This window comes from Sorex araneus, chromosome X, assembly GCF_027595985.1.
Source record: "Sorex araneus isolate mSorAra2 chromosome X, mSorAra2.pri, whole genome shotgun sequence".
Taxonomy (NCBI): domain Eukaryota; kingdom Metazoa; phylum Chordata; class Mammalia; order Eulipotyphla; family Soricidae; genus Sorex; species Sorex araneus.
Window position 1 is genome coordinate 268,705,373 of NC_073313.1, and position 16,720 is coordinate 268,722,092.

A 16,720-nucleotide genomic window follows, 5' to 3' on the forward strand; every position below is an offset into this window, starting at 1 on the left:
AATTTCAATGCATATCTTACCTTATTAATATTTGACTTAATGTTGTTTATTTACTGACTATCCGGGGCCCAAAGTGATAGCACAGCAGGTAGGGCACTTGCCTTGCACGTGACTGATCCAGGTTTGATCCCTGTCTTCCCGTATGGTCTCCTAAGCCCCACCAGGAGTGATCCCTGAACACAGAGCCAGGAGGGAGTAAGCCCTGAGCACCGCCGGGTGTGGCCCCCAAACAGGACAAAAGTTAAAGCTCCTTATGAACATTGCAGAAAGTGAGAATTTATTTATTTATTTACTTTCACAATATCGTGGAGGTCTCTCTTTTTCTACAATAGGATGGTCCTGCTGGTTTTCCATTGGGATGAAACCATGCATTCAGACAGGTAGTGTGTGAAGAGCCGAGCCAGTGTATTGACAAGTACTAGTGGCATTCTTCAGGTGTTTGGGTTTGACCTTGTGTGGACCGTGTGCTGTACGCTTCTTTATCAACGAAATCACATGTCGGATTTCGGAAGGGAGAACGCTAGGAATGACATATCCATCCTGCATAACTTGGTATGTGGGCAGGTGGATGTGGCTATCAAAGAGATCCGAGTAGAAGTTGTGTATAACCTTTTCCATTGCTCTTCTGGAAGATGTGATAGATACATCAGGATGTCGGAGGGCAGTCATCTTGGTATTATAGTTGGCAAAGGACAGGCAGGTGTTGCGAATACTTTTCCAGACTTCTGCCACATCGGCCAACATTGCTGCTCTTCTTTCTTTGAGGTCTTCCTTTATCGCTTTTCTGCACAGCTTTGAGAGCTCAGATGTTAGCTTGTGATTGCATGAGGCACGCACCAGATCACGTTGGCGAATGAGCTCAAGAGTTTCTGAAGACAGGTGACTTTGTGTGGCTTTCTATCTCTCTGCATTTCTCGCACAATCATGGAGGTGCTGAACCAGTCGATCGTATTTCTCATTGATGTTGTCAACGATGGCATCTTCCCATATTGCTAAATGGGATAGTGCCAAAGATTGGCAACTATCACCCAATCTGTCTGTTGTCCATCGTCTACAAGTTATTCACTCGAGTCATCCTGAATAGGATTGGCAGAACACTAAATAAAATAAAACCATGCAAGCAAGCTGGGTGCCGAAAAGGATTCAGCATGATCGAACATACCCACATGGTGACCGAGCTCATGGAGGTTTTGCGGGAGTTGAAGATGCCGCTCTGTCTAATGTTCATCCATAAAGAGGGCCTTTGATTCTGTTGAGACTGAAGCGGTCATCAAAGCCCTAGCCAAACAGGGTATTCAAACTCAGTATATCAGCATGCTCTGTGAGCTGTATCACAGATTCACCACCAGGATCTCACCATTCTACAAAGAAGTGATCATCAATGTAAAGAGAGGGGGGTCAGCAGGGCAACACCATTTCACCAAAACTCTTCAGTGCCACCCTCAAGAACATCATGCAACGACGTCTGGAATGGGAAGGAATGGGAGTGAAGATAAATGGTTGGCAACTACACCACTTCCACTTTGCTGATGATATCATTCTAATAACACCAAATATCAGCCAAACAGAATGAATGCTGGCCAACTTCAACCATGAGTGTAGAAAGATCGGACTGCAGCTGAATCTCATGAAGACAATGTTCATGAGAAATGGACTAGTTCCCGATGTTCCATTTGCCCTCAACGGAACGAACATCTCCAAATGCAGCAGTTATGTATACCTAGGTCAAAAACTCAATGTGACAAATGACCTGGCCCCTGAACTGCACAGGAGGAAGAGAGCGGCATGAAACGCCTTTAAGAGCATCGAAAAAGTGGTTAAAAGGATGAAGAACCTCTCGCTCTGGGCACATCTTTTCGACTCCACCATTCTTCCTGCACTAACATATGCCTCAGAGACCTGGGCCCTAAGAAAACAGGATGAGAATGCTATTTGGGTATCTCAAAGAGGAATAGAAAGAGCTGTGTTTGGAATATCATGTTTCACTCAAGTGAGAGAAGGAATCCGGAGTTCTGACCTCCATCGACGATCAAGAATTAGGGATGCTGTCTCATTTACAGTCGAAAATCAGATGGAGATGGGCCGGACATGTAATTCGATTTAGAGATGACCACTGGACTAGAGCTGTTATCGACTGTATTCCATGGGACATCAAAAGAACGTCCCACCTATGGGATAGTCAGACTTCTTTGTCAATACCCTGACTGAAGATTTGAGGTTCTTCATGTTCCTAGAGTGAGCAGATGCCATTAGGCTACACTAGCATGTGACAGGGACGAACGGAGATGTTATTGGTGCCCACTCGAGCAAATTGATGAACAACTGGATGACAAGTGATACTTTCACAATATCAGAGCTTGAACGCCTTATATATGCAAAGCAAGTGCCCTACCATGGAGCTACACACCCCTAGGACCCTAGGAATCTTTTTTTTTTCTTTTTGGATCACAACCGGTGATGCACCGGGGTTACTCCTGGCTCATGCACTCAGAATTACTCCTGGTGGTACTTGGGGGACCATATGGGATGCTGGGAATTTTTAAAGAATTTTTTTTTATTTTGTTTTTTGGGAGACACACCTGGTGAGCCTCAGGACTTAACTCCTGCTCTGCACTCAGGGATCACTCCTGGCAGGATCAGGGAACATATGTCATGCCAGGGATCAAACCCAGTTCAGCTGCATGCAAGGCAAGCTACTGACTGAACTTATCTCTTCAGTTCCCTCAGGATAGTTTTTTTAGGTGTACAAGGGTTGGAGTGATAGTATAGCGGATGAGGCATTTGTCTTGCATGCAGCCTATCACTTGTATCACTTGTCATCCCGTTGATCTTTGATTTGCTCAAGTGGGTGCCAGTAACGTCTCCATTCATCCCTGTTGCATGCTAGTGTAGCCCCATGATATCCAGATTCAAAATCCAGCATCACATATGGCCCCGCTAAGACCCACCAGGAGTGATCCCTGAGAGAAGAGCCAGGAGAAAGCCCTGAATACCACTGGGTAAGGCCCAAAGCTAAGTAACTAAAAATGTGCACAAGTCCTTAGTCTTTTGCTAATTTATTAAATTGTGAAACTATCACCTCTATATTTATTGATTGAATCCTGTACCCCATGCATGCAAGACAAACACTACTACTCAGTCAATTCTTGGCCATCTCACAGGCCAGACCTCTGTGGTGGGAATGGTTGATTTGGGGGAGAGGAAGGGGCACACACAGCGGTGTGCAGGGGCTACTTTCAGTTTGGTGCTCTAAGATCACTCCAGAGGTTCTAGGAGGAACATGCAATGCTTAGGACGGAACCTCAGCTTCCTGTGTACAAAGCATGTGCTCCAGCCTGCAAATCTCTCTTTGACTTCAAGGAACAATACGCCCCAAGCTGGAATGTGGCTGAGTCCAGAGAAGAATTCCTAAGACTGGTGTTTTGCCTTTGTTCATTTGCTTTGGGAGCCACACCCAGTGGTGCTAAGGGACTACCCCCAATGTGGTCAGTTCATGGAACTATGCAGTGCCAGGGATCAAACTCAGGGTTCCAGCTTACAAAACATGTGTGTCAGCCTTGCATGCTCTCTCAGTGGTTAGTTGATTTTACGTACCAGTTATTCATATTGAGAGGGTATTTTGAACCAGCAGAATCAGTTTTGTTTTCCCTTAAAGATCAGTGATGTACTTCATGTGCTAATGGTCCTTTGCATGTATCTGCTTTGGAGAAAGGTCTGTTGAGATCCTCAACCAATTTTGTTGTTGAGCTGTAGTTCTTTGTTAACCCTTAGCAGGTATATTGCATATAGTTTTCTCATTCAGTAGGTTGCCTTTTCAACTTCTCATAGTGTATTTGCTGTATATTTTCTTCAGGTCAGGGAAGCCCATCTTTTCCGGGTTTTTTTTTTTTTTTGGTGGGGGGGTCATACCCAGTGATGCTCAGGGCTTATTGCTGGTTCTGCACTCAGGAATTACTCCTGGTGGTGCTGGGGGAACCATATGGGATGCCGGGGATCAAACCTTGGTCGACTGCATACAAGTCAAACTCCCTATCCACTGTACTATTGCTCCTGCCCCTGCATTGCCTGCATGGGAGAGCCTGGCAAGCTCCCCGTGGCGTATTCATATGCCAAAACCAGTAACAATGATGGGTCTCATTCCCCTGACCCTGAAAGAGCCTCCAGTGTGGTACTGTTGGGAAGGACGAGTAAAGAGAGGCTTCTGAAATCTCAGGGCTAGGACAAATGGATACGTTACTGAGACCGCTCAAGAATCAGCATAGCAGATTGCCTCTGCTAATGTGGGTGGGCCTCATCCAATCAGGCCTGGAAAGAAAAAGAGAGGCAGCCTGTCCCAGGAGTCCAAGGGAACTCCTCCTGCCTGCCCAGGCCTTTTCCTGCCTTCACACTCAGGCTGAAACATCAGCTCCTCTCGGGATGGGAACTCTAGCCACTGCTCTACTAGTTCTCAGGCCCCTGCACTCACTTTGGAACTGGACATTGGCTCTCTCGGGGCTCCAGCTTGCCAACTGAAAATCTTGGGACTTGTCAGCTCCTATAATTGCATGAACCAATTTCTAATAAATCTCTTTCATTGCAAGTTTATGGAAAGAGAAAAAAATTATATATAATATAAAGAGAAAAAATCTATAGATCTTATTGTATATTCAATCTCTACATAAATATGCTCTTAGTTCTACAACATATATAAATTTATGTTTATACTGTTCCAGGCTTATAGATAGGGTGGGACTCTGGTAATGAGTTTTTCAGAAAGTCATAATACCCTGATGTGGTTTAAAGAAGTTGCCAAGTCACCAGCACTGAAATAGCCCAAAGGCCTGGAGGCACCAGCCAGAGAAGGGAGGACCCCCTCATTAAAGAAACTTTGAGAACTGAAGTTCATATTAAGATTATGGAAAAGACCATCAAAAGTTCAAGACGGGGGCTGGAGCAGAAGGTAGGGGGCTTGTTTTGCATGTAGCCAACCCAGGTTCGATCCCCGGTATCACATATGGTCCCGAGTCAGCAGTTATTCCTGAGTACAAAGTCAAGAGTAAGCCCTGAACATCACCAGGTGTGCACCCTCCACTCAAAAAAAAAAAAGTTCAAGACTGGGGATGGAGAGATGGTAAGGATCTTTTGTGCTTGTCTTTCATGTACCAAATCCCTGCTAGATCCTTGCTCACCACATATAGTCCCCCAAGGAGAAGCAGAAGTGACTCTTAAGCACCAACTTTCACGGGGAAAGAATGAGAGGAGCTCTGATTTGCAGCACTTGTTGATTTCTGAGCTACAAATATTTCTTGTTATTGCTCCATCACTGAGTTTAGTAACTGGTAGAGCCACACAATACGACACTATTTCACAGGAGTCCAATCAGGAGCTACAACTAGCCTTGGCGTATAGACATCAGCAGAGTAGCAATAGAATTTTTTTTAAAGGAACTCATTGTGAGAAATATATGATTACACATATGTGGTGTGTCTATAAACTATATGTATGTATATGTTAAGTCTTTCCACACGTTCGGACAGGCCTCATGCACCATGAAGGTACCAGCAGAGGAACCCAGGTGTGTGTAATCCTATCAACGGCCAACATCCAGAGAAAGACTTAAAAGCAAGCTCTCAGAAGCACGCAACCGACCGCAAGCGGCCTGCCTCTCGATATCCTGTAGCCTACCTCTCCCTCTGGGAGAAACTGCAAGCTTCTGAGAGTTTGCCCGTGGTGTATTCATATGCTAAATCCAGTAACAAGCTAGATCTCATTCCCCTGACCCTGAAACAGCCCCCAGTGCGACATCGACATCGTTGGGAAGGCTGAGTGGAGATGGACTTCTAAGACCTCAGGGAAAGGACGAAATGAGAGGTTACTGACCCCGCTCGAGAAATCGAAGATTAACGGGATTTCGTGTTAAGTGTCAATTATACACATAGTTGTGTTAGTTCTATTTCTCTGGAGAGCCTTAGTATAATCTTTTTAGATTAGGGGACCGGGTGATTTTCCACCACCATTTCCTATAATTAAGCTATAGCACAATGGGTAGGCCTTGCACATGGCTGACCTGGGTTCGATTCCTCCGTCCCTCTTGGAGAGCCTGGCAAGCTACCCGTGGTGTATTCGATATGCCAAAAACAGTAACAACAAGTCTCACAATGGAGACGTTACTGGTGCAAATCGATGAACAATGGGATGACAGTGATGCTGACAGTGACTCTCTCTGTCTGTCTGTCTGTCTGTCTGTCTGTCTGTCTCTCTCTCTCTGTGTGTCTGTCTCTTTCTGTCTCTCCTCCATCCCTCTCTCACCCCCCCCTCTCTCTCTCTCCCTTTTTTGGGGAGGCCACTCCTGGCTCTGTACTCAGGGATCACTCCTGGCAGTGCTGGGAATCGAGCTAGGGCAGACCATGTGCAAGGCAAGCACCCTGTCACTCCAACCCTTTGACTTTCTCTTCCTATTGATTAAATTTTTGCTCAAATTTTCTGTCCTTTCTGTGATTTCCTTTGGTGTCTTCTAATTTCTTCTTTAGTGAAATGACTTTAATCTAAGTCATCTGGCCCATTCTTTGGCTTTTTCATTTCCAGAAACTCTCAAAGGTTCTTTTCCTATCTTTATCTTTCCACTCTCCCACCACCTCCCTCCCAACCTGCATGCTATTTTTTTTTAAATAGTGGTTCCTTGTCTGCTCTTTCTTCGCTTCTCTCTCACTCTCTCCCTTTCAGAGAAGATTGTCATTGGGCCACACCCGCAATGCTATTCTTGGCTCAGTGCTCAGCACTGACCTTGGGAGTGCTCGGGACCACAAAGTGCTGGGCATTGACCCAGAAGAGGCCAATGCAGCTCATTGCTGGGTCAGCATCTCAGATGCTTTCTCTCTGGCCCTATTTCTTATCTAATCTCTGTATCTTTAGTTATTCTAATCCATAGTTATATTCACTTGGTTCTATTCTTTGTGTTGCTGTTTGGTTTTGGGCCACACCTGGCAGTGCTCGGGAATTCCTCCTGGCTCTGCACTCAGGGATCACTCTTGGTGGGCTTGAGTGACCAAGCTTGAGAGGATCATATAGGATGTGGAGGATTAAACCTCTGTTGGCTGTGTACCAGGCTCTTACCTGCTGTACTATCTCTCCAGTTCCTCATTTGGTTCTATTTTTATCCTTCAGATTTTTTTTAATCTGTTGGCTCTTCTACTCTGTCTTTTCTTGTTTGTGTTTTTTGTTCTTGGGTCACACCTTGCAGTGATCAGTGTTTTTATCACTCCAGGTGGGGCTTAGGGGACCGGGTGAGGGGGTGGTGCCAGAAATCAAACCTGGGTGGACAAAAGTGTGATAGGTGAATGGGTCTAACTCAGGAGAGAGAAGACTCTTAGTAGTCAAAAAAGGGTGCCTTTCAAGGACTGAAGCGATAGAACAGCAGATAGGGTATTTGCCTTGTACATGTCCAGTCTGGGTTCTATCCCCAGCATCCCATATGGTCTCCTGAGCACCGCCAAAAATAATTCCTGACTGATCAAGCAGCTTAAACCATGATCCCAGAGACTCAGAAACAAATCTCAGAACCCAGCAGCTTTTGGTAAAAGTGCATCTGGACTTCACGTTATGTTACTGGCCCTGGGCCACCCCAGGTGCGAAATGGTGCTGTCCCTCTGCCAGTTCCCCCTGGTGACTCGATGGCCACCAGTTTCCAGAGGCCAATGGACAATCAGATATGGGCCTGCAGTGACGAGACACGAGGGGCCTCACAGGATGGGGGTGGAGCCGGCCCTTTCCTCCCCCGCCCCAACGATACCCCATGAATGGGCCCTCTGGCTACTGATCAAGCGGCTTAAGCCATGATCCCAGAGACTCAGAAACAAATCTCGGAACCCTGTGGCTTTTGGCAGAAATTCCTCCAGATTTAATTATTAAAATGTCAGAATTCCAAAAATGCACGACTGTAATAGTGGCCACGCGATACCATATGTTATTTATAATCAGCAATAGAATACAAGTTGTCTAATGTTGCCTTTTTGGCAAATCCAAGTGCTGGGGTAAAATCCCAAATAATAATGGTGTGTCTGGTGTTGAAATATTGAATGTAATCAAAGTAGACAGAGAGTAACGTGGAAATCATCTGCCACACCGGTAGGAGGAAGGTGTGGGATGGGTGTATACTGGGGTTTTGGGTGATGGAAAATGTGCACTGGTGAAGGGATGGGTGTTTCATCATTGTATGATTGAGAATTAAACCCAAAAGCTTTGTAACTGCTCTCACAGTGACTCAATAAATAAATTTATTGAAAAAAAAAAGAGTAATTCCTGAGTGAAGAGCCAAGAGTAGCCCCTGTGTTTTACCGGTGTGACCCCAAAACAAACAGACAAACAAAAGCAAAGCAGGGCGCCTTCGTGAAGTGGACTGGGCACCAAGTGGGGAAGAACAGGGACAGAGAGGCAGAGAATTCAGCGCAAGCATGAAAGCATGGCTCTTGATAAGTGGCAGAAGAGAGGAGGCAGTGTTGCCAGGGTTCACGAACCATCAGCCAGAAGCCAGGAGGATGCATATCCAGAGATGCTGTCTGAGAGGAGGAAACTGAGCGACTTTATGCAGTCCCAATTGCCTACTCGTTAGAACCTCCTGTGGCCAAATTCAGCCAGAAGTACGATGTGTGGAATCTGGATTTACATATTAAATGGACTCATCATTCTTTTTTGGGTCACACTCAGATATGCTCAAGGGTATCCTCTTGGCTCTGCATTCAGGAGTCACTCCTGGCAGTGCTTAGGGGACCGTATGGGGTGCTTGGGGTTGAACCCAGTTTGGCTTCATGGAAGGCAAGAGCTTCATCTGCTGTTTTATCTCTCCAGCCCCATAATAGACTCATTTTTCTGTGTTATAGATCAAGGCAGAGATGAAGAGGCTGAGGGGTGGGTTTGAGAAGACTAAGGTCATGACAGACATGGAAGGAAGGAATAGAGAGAGAGGGAGAGATGGAAAGACAAGCCACACATGTCACATATAAACATATTCAAATGCTTATATATCTTTTTACCTGGGTTCTGTGGGATTTTGCTCATGAGTGAACTTTGTGGTCTTGGACTCTGGGCTCAATGGGATCCAGGAGCGGAGATCCTCTGCCTGCTTCCCCCAGTCTCTGGCCATCCAGGGGTCACACCCATAAACCACCTCCTGCTGGCACAAGATAATATCCTCGTCATCCACCTTCCAGAACTCATGGCTGCTTCTCTTGGAAGGGAGCATAAATTGAGGCTTTCATAACCAAGCCACCAGACTCTGTGCCAGAGGCTGTTTCCACTCAGGGCGCCCCAGAGGGGTCGGGTGAGAGCCCTCCCCGCCCCAAGGGACCCAGCCATGGCAGCCAACCTCCACTACCCAACCGCTTCCACACTCCAGGCCGCTTTCCACACACTCGGGCTGAGTCTCACTCATGAGTGAACATATTCCTGGACCACTTTGCAGTCGCGTGACACATCATCATAGAAGGAAATAAATATATATGCCTCTTGGAGAGCCCAGAAAGCTACTGAGAGTATCCCGAATGCACGGCAGAGCCTGGAAGCTCCCTGTGGCATATTCAATATGCCAAAAACAATAATAATAACAGGTCTCATTCCCCTGACCCTGAAAGAGCCTCCAATCATTGGGAAAGATGAGTAAGGAGAGGCTGCTAACATCTCAGGGCTGGGACGAATAGAGACGTTACTGGTGCCCACTCGAGTAAGTCGATGAACAAAGGGATGACAGTGATACAGTGATGATATATCTTTTTTCAGTGAAAAAGTTTTTAGGATAAAAATTTGCCTTCATTGCAGAGTTGTAAAACTTAAATGACCAAATAGATATGAAAATCTTTTGATAGTTGCCAAATGCTACATAAGTATGGGATAACCATTATTAATACCATTAGTTTTCTGGATGAAGGAGCTATATGTGAATATAAATTAGTAGAATTCCTTTACTGAGCATCTCTTTTGTCATGGACACCTTTTGTGCATGTGTATTAGAGGATTTTAGCTGCAAGTAATGATAATTAGCTAGGTTTTAAAATTAAAAAGCTTTTTTGTGTGTATGTGGGAGGCACACCCAGCTACTCTCAAGGACTATTTCGGGTTCTGCACTCAGGAATAACTCCTAGCAGTGCTTGAGGGAGACCATCTGGGATGCCAGGGATTGAACCCTGGTAGGCTGTATGCAAGCCAAGTGCCCTATCCGTTTTGCTGTCACTCTAACCCCTAAGTAGCTACTTTCTGACATACCAAGAACTCCAGATGTGAGTCCAGAGTAGCATGCAGGTAGCGTGCTTGTCTTGCACACAGCCAACCTGGGTTTGATCCCTGGCACTCATATGTCCTCCAAGCCTGCCAGGAATGATCCCTGAGTTTAGAGCCAGGAGTAAGCCCTGAGCACAGCCAGATGTGGCCCACAAACAAACAAACAAACAGACAGACAAACAAACAAACAAGCTATTTGGGGCTGGAGAGATAGTAAAGCGGGTAGGGCCCTTGCCTTGTCTACTACATGCAGCAGACATGGGTTCAATCCCCGTTTGATCCCTCATATCCCTCCCTACTGATTGGTCCCAGCAGCCTCCACACCTGACCTGTACCATATTAAGGACCCACATCACAGCTCTTGCCCAACCTTCTGCTTCCTGCTCCACCATCCCTCGCTTCCGGCTGATGTCACCAAGCCTATATCAGACTGGGAATTAGTGACCCTCTCTACTAGCCTCTCGACAAATCTACTCAACAAGTTCCATGCTATTCTCAGTTATGCTTCCTGTTATTCTGTGGGACCAGCAGAGACTTCAGCCTAATTCCCCCAGCATCTTTCAGAGGTGTTAACTACCAAGATTCATCCCCCAGCACAGCAAGAATGTTAGAAAATCAATGAGGGGAGACACTTAGAAGCCCACCAAGCTCAAGGACCTAAAACAATACCACTGAAGACAAAAAAAGAGCAAAAAAAAACCAAAAAAAGTAAATTCTCAGACAGTGTCTTTAGTGACACTATGATGGGAATGTTCAATGAGTTCAAAGAAACAATAGCACATTTAGTCAGTAAAACAAAAGAAAGTCTGAGAGTTGAAATTTAAAAAATTACTACAGTTAGCAATGACAGAAATGAAGAACATGAGTGATATAAAAAGGTCAATAGACGTTCTGAAGAGCAGAATAACAGAAGCTGAGCAAAAGATCAAGGGGCTCCAACATGAAAAGGAGGAAATTGCTAGGAAATAGTGGGAGGTAGAAAATAGTCTGAAAGGAAATAAACAACATACCAGAGAACTATGGGATGAGTTCAAGAGGAACAATATAAGACTGGTCAGCATCCCTGAAGAATAGCAAGGCAAATGTGTGAAGAAAGAAAAATCATCGATAAGAACTTCCCAGAGTCGGGCTGGAAGGATAGTACAGTGGGTAGGGCATTTGCCATGCACTTGACTGACCCGAATTCAATTCCCAGGATCTCATATGGTCTGAGTGCAGAGCCAGGAGTAACCTCTGAGCATTGCCGAGTGTGACTGCAAAAAGCAAAAAAAAAAAAAGAATTTTCCAGAGTTAAGGAGTATAGGCACCAAGATCCAAAAGACCTGAAAGGTCCCAATGAAAATAGTCCTAGCTAGGTCTATTTCCAAGACACATTTGTATTCAATATAGTAAAATCCAAAGATAGAGACATTATATTGAAAACAGCAAGAACAATAAAAGAGCTTACATTCAGCAAGAACAAAAAAGGAACTCCCATAAGTTGTACAGCAGACATATCAAATGAGACTCTACAAGCCAGAAGAATATGAAAGAATATAGTACAAAATCAACAAAATGAACACCTCACCAAGAATACTCTATCCAGCTAGATTATTCATATTTGAAGGAACAATACAGAGCTTCATGGATAGGCAATAGCTCAGGGAATTCACAGCATTGAAACCAGTTTTGCAAGAAGTATTAACAGAGTTTCTTTAAAGGATGAGAAACTTCCCATCATGTGGCATTGAGTATGGCATTCATTCATGGTGCATATGGTTGTCCTGCACTAGATTTAAAAAGTTTAAAAAACATTAGCAATTAATCATCACAAAGTGACTTTCATTTATTTGTTTTCTGATAATTTTATTTGCCATTCCTTTCAGTTTCATTTGGACCATGTAATTTGAACTTAATTTGTTATATGCCTGCCAGTTGTAGGCTGGTAGATGGGAGGGGACCTAGGGTAGCTAGGTTCCACATTGGTGGTGGAATTGGTGATTATATCCCTAAAACATCTCTAATATGAACAACTGTGTAAATCACAGCGTCTTAATAAAATTTTTTTTAAAACAATAGCAAAAAACTCCAGTCATTTTCCTTGGCTTTTCTAGCTTGATTTCAAATGCCTTCAATGCCCATCTACCCACCTTCACCTCCAAGTTCAAGGCAGGAAGGGATGGGAGGGAGGAGATCAGTTTGACTCTGCCAAACTTTTTCATCAGGAAAGAGAAAGCCCTCCCAATAAATCCGAGCAGGACTTTACCTAAATCTCATTGGCCAGAACCAGAGGGAGCACCTCGACACATGAGAGCTGGGGTTACAAGTAGCAAGCTAGAAAGGGCTTGTGGATGACCAAGTAACAGAGTAGACACAATTTGGGGCACACAGTGAGTATCCAATACCTGTGTGTGTGTGTGAGAGAGAGAGAGAGGGAGAGAGAGAGAGAGAGAGAGAGAGAGAGAGAGAGAGAGAGAGAGAGAGAGAGAGTGTGTGTGTGTGTGTGTGTGTGTGTGTGTGTACCTATACATGTTCTCCATTCTCTTAGTCCTTTTTTCAGGGGAAATCACTGTCATTGTCACTGTCATCCCGTTGCTCATCTATTTGCTCGAGCGGGCACCAGTAATATCTCCATTGTGAGACTTGTTGTTACTGTTTTTGGCATATCAAATATGCCACGAGTAGCTTGCCAGGCTCTGCCGTGTGGGTGAAATGCTCTCAGTAGCTTGCCAGGCTCTCCGAGAGGGACACAGGAATTGAACCCGGGTCGGCTGTGTGCAAGGCAAATGTCCTATCCACTGTGCTATCACTCCAGCCCTTCAGAGGATGTAAGATTTTTTTTTTTGGAAGTAAGATCTTTTATTTATTTTTATTTGGGGGGAGCGGGGATTAAGTTGCCATCCTGGGACCTATTTCTGGCTCAGTCCTCAGGGATCACTCCTGGTGGTATTCAGGGGACTATATGTGGTCCGAGGGATGGAATTGATATCAGCACCATGAGAGCCAAGCACCTGGCCTCCTGTACAACCTATAGCCCAAGATGTAAGATCTTTTTCAAGAGGAACCTTACACATCGCTGGTAAAAGGCAGAATTAGGCCTTACACCCAGTCGTTTTTGACTGCAGTTTGAAGGGAATAGACTATGGCCACCTCATGTCACATTCTCCCCCGAAAACTGACCCCTTAGGTTCTGGTCTTGGTTGGAGTCATGTAGATGATAGAAAGGAAAGGTGGAAAGGAACCAGGTCTGAAATCAAGTGACACATGTATACAGGGTTCTACACCAAGTGATGGTGGGGTCCAGTTTCTGAACATAGCTACTGGGGAATGGAGCAAGGGGATGGGTGGCCTTTCTTCTGATAATGCCACTAGCTCCCATAACTTCTGTTTTGTTTTTGTTTTTGGGTTTTTGGTCACACCTGGCTATGCTCAGGAGTTACTCCTGGCTCTGTGCTCAGCAATCACTCCTGGTGGAGCTCAGGGGACCATATGGGATGCTGGGGATGGAACCTGGTTGGCCACATGCAAGGCAAGTGCCCTGCCCACTGTACTATCGCTCTGACCCCAAAACATCTACAATATGCCCTTTTACAAAACACCTCAGCTTGTTACTGTAAAGTCAGAACTCATGTCTGACCCTAAACTCTGTAACTTCTCGTTCTATTTTTCCATGAGTTCCAAATGGCTTTTGCTGGTTGCCCCCATCACCACCAATTTTTTTATTTCCCCAAAGACCGACTTTAATTGCCATTTAAATGCAAAAGAATGGGCTATCTGCTCCTCAGGCAATTTTCAAATCAAAATCAGAGGATTTGTTTGTTTGTTTTTTTTATCCAATGGTGCTTCCTTCCAACAGTGTTCAGAGGACCATGTGGTACTAAGAATCAAACCCCAGTCACTCACATGTGAGCCACATGTGAGCCACAGTCACTCACTCACTCACTCATAGCTCAGCCCATTGAGCCACCTCTGCAGCCTAGAAATGATAGAAATATTGGAAGCAGCAGGTGAAGCACTGTTCAGATGAATGTGCCCTCTGGATGATATCGTGGAAGAAAACACCGCTAAGTTTAATTACTTAACTTCTGCTGCTTAAGAAAATCATTCATCAGGGCTAAGAGATAGAACAGCAGGTAGGGAATTTGCCACCTAGGAATTACTCTTGGTGTGTTTGGGGGACCACATGAGATGTCCCCAGGTCAGCTATGTGCAAGGCAAATGCCTTACCTGCTGTGCTATCACTCTGGTCTCTGAAAATTACTTTCTGAAAAATAAAAAATAAAAAGCATGTTTTACAAGGAGTGTAGATCCTCTGCCAAATTGCTGATGGTTTGTTTAATGGAGGAAATGAGGCACGTTTACAAATAAATGTATTATAAGGTACAAGGGTTATGATGGAGATTTTACAAAGCGTGGATCTTTGCCTGGGAGAGTTGACAGTTGGTGAAACAGCAGGGTCTTAAAGGATGAATAGGAGTTCTCTCGGGTTTTGTAAACGGTAAAGCACTGCGTAAATGCAAGTGACTTAGAGGCCTTTATTATTCTGTCCAGGCTTGCTTCACATAAAGCTCCCTTTCTTGTTTCTTTCCCATCCTCCCCAAGCCCAGATGCCCGGAGGAAGCCGTGGGTGTTAAACAGTCACACTTCAGTGCTTCAGCAAGTGAAGTGAGGTGCATCCAGCTAAAGAGCAGATCGGCACCCGAGGACGAGGACGTAAAACGGTCTGGGAGCAGAGCCAAGAAGGTGCTGGTGGGTCAACAATCCCTCAGTTGCCACCCCTTGGAAAAGCTGGCTTTGCTTGGAGCCTCCCCCGGGGTGACGGGCCTTCTCCGCCTGGGGGGAAGGTGGGACCCAACGAGCATCACCCAGAGCTCATGATTTACATTGGCAGGACATGGTGTGTCAGATGTCCCTGCAGCCTCCAGCAGAGGGGGAGGAAAGCAGGCGTGTGGACTAGGGTTCTGGGACGGTTGGCAAGATTTGCTGGGGAGAAGTCGTTAGGCACTCAAGATCGGACAAGTTTCCCACTTTAATCGCCAGGGTCCCCTTCCCACACCTGCAGCCTCCAGGGTCTAGCTTCTCTGCCTTCAGGGTGTCGCTCAAAGGTACTTTCTTTCATACCTCCCACTGTGATTCCTCAGCTTATGACTCAGGAATTCCTTGTTGCTCCATTTGACGAGGAAAAAAAATGCAGGGCCCCCGCTGTGCACAGCCTGTGAGGGCAGAGAGCCTTCTTTGCAATATTCCCTCCTGCTGTTTATTTATTTGTTCGTGCAATAAGCATCAATCCAAAACCCACATCTCAGTGCTCTAGATGATGTAACAGATGGAAGGGGTAAAAAAAAAAAAAAAAAAAAAAAACAGCCCAAATCCTCAGGTTTGCCTGGACATGTCCTGACTGGGAATATCCATAATAAACAAAAGAACAAGAAAAAAAACAGCTTACAGATATCAAGAAGGGTTTTTTTTTCCCCCAAAAGGAAAAAAAAAGGAGGGAAGGTGTACACCAGGTATAGCCTTGTACGCAGTTCACCTGGGTTTGATCCCCAGCATCCCTTATAGTTGCCCGAACACAGCCAGGAGTGATTCCTGAGTGCAGAATCAGGAGTAACCTCTGGGCATCACCAAGTGTGGCCCCAAAACAGATCATCATCGGGGCTGGAGCGATAGCACAGCGGGTAGGGCGTTTGCCTTGCACGCGGCCGACCCGGGTTCGATCCCCGGCATCCCATATGGTCCCCCAAGCACCGCCAGGATTAATTCCTGAGTGTAAAGCCAGGAGTATCCCCTGAGCATCGCTGGGTTGTGACCCAAAAAGCAAAAAAAAAAAAAAAAAAAAAAGATCATCATCATCACCATCATCATCCCGTTGATCGTCAAATTTCTTGAGCGGTCTCAGTAACATCTCTATTCGTCCAAGCCCTGAGATTTTAGAAGCCTCTCTCTACTCATCATCCCAACGATGCCGTACTGGAGGCTCTTTCAGGGTCAGAGGAATGAGACCCAGCTTATTACTGGTTTTGGCATATTAATACACCATGGGTACCTTGCCAGGCTCTCCCATGTGGGCAGGAAACTCCCAGTAGTTTGCCAGGTTCTCCCAGAGGGAGAAGTGGGCTATAAGATATCGTGTGGCAGCTTCTGGGCCTCGCGCTTCCAGGAGCTGGCTTTTAAGTCTCTGGATGCTGGCCGTTGACAGGATTACACGGTGTCGGGGGCAGTCCCTGGGTGTGACCACCTAGCTACTGGGAAATGGGAGATCTGGGCAGAGGAGGCCCAGTCCCGATCCGAGCAGCCTTGAGGTCTCAGCTCTGGGTCCCAACACCTGGGTTCCTCTGCTGGTTCCTTCATGCATGAGGCTTGTCCAAACGTGTGGAGAGGGGCCTTTAGCATGGCTGTGGCTAGGCACTGGAGGTCTTCGGCCGCTGGAAGCTCTGCTCGAGGTGGGGAGGGAAGCTGGAGCCCGTCCCTTCCGAGGAGGCCCCGGGGAAGA

At 45.8% G+C, this 16,720-nt stretch overlaps 1 protein-coding gene across 1 annotated transcript in view; it reads left to right on the top strand.

Annotated features, from left to right (window-relative positions):
- The window catches only part of GVQW3 (GVQW motif containing 3), a 46,706-nt gene that overhangs the window by 27,347 nt on the left and 2,639 nt on the right, over positions 1-16,720 (top strand).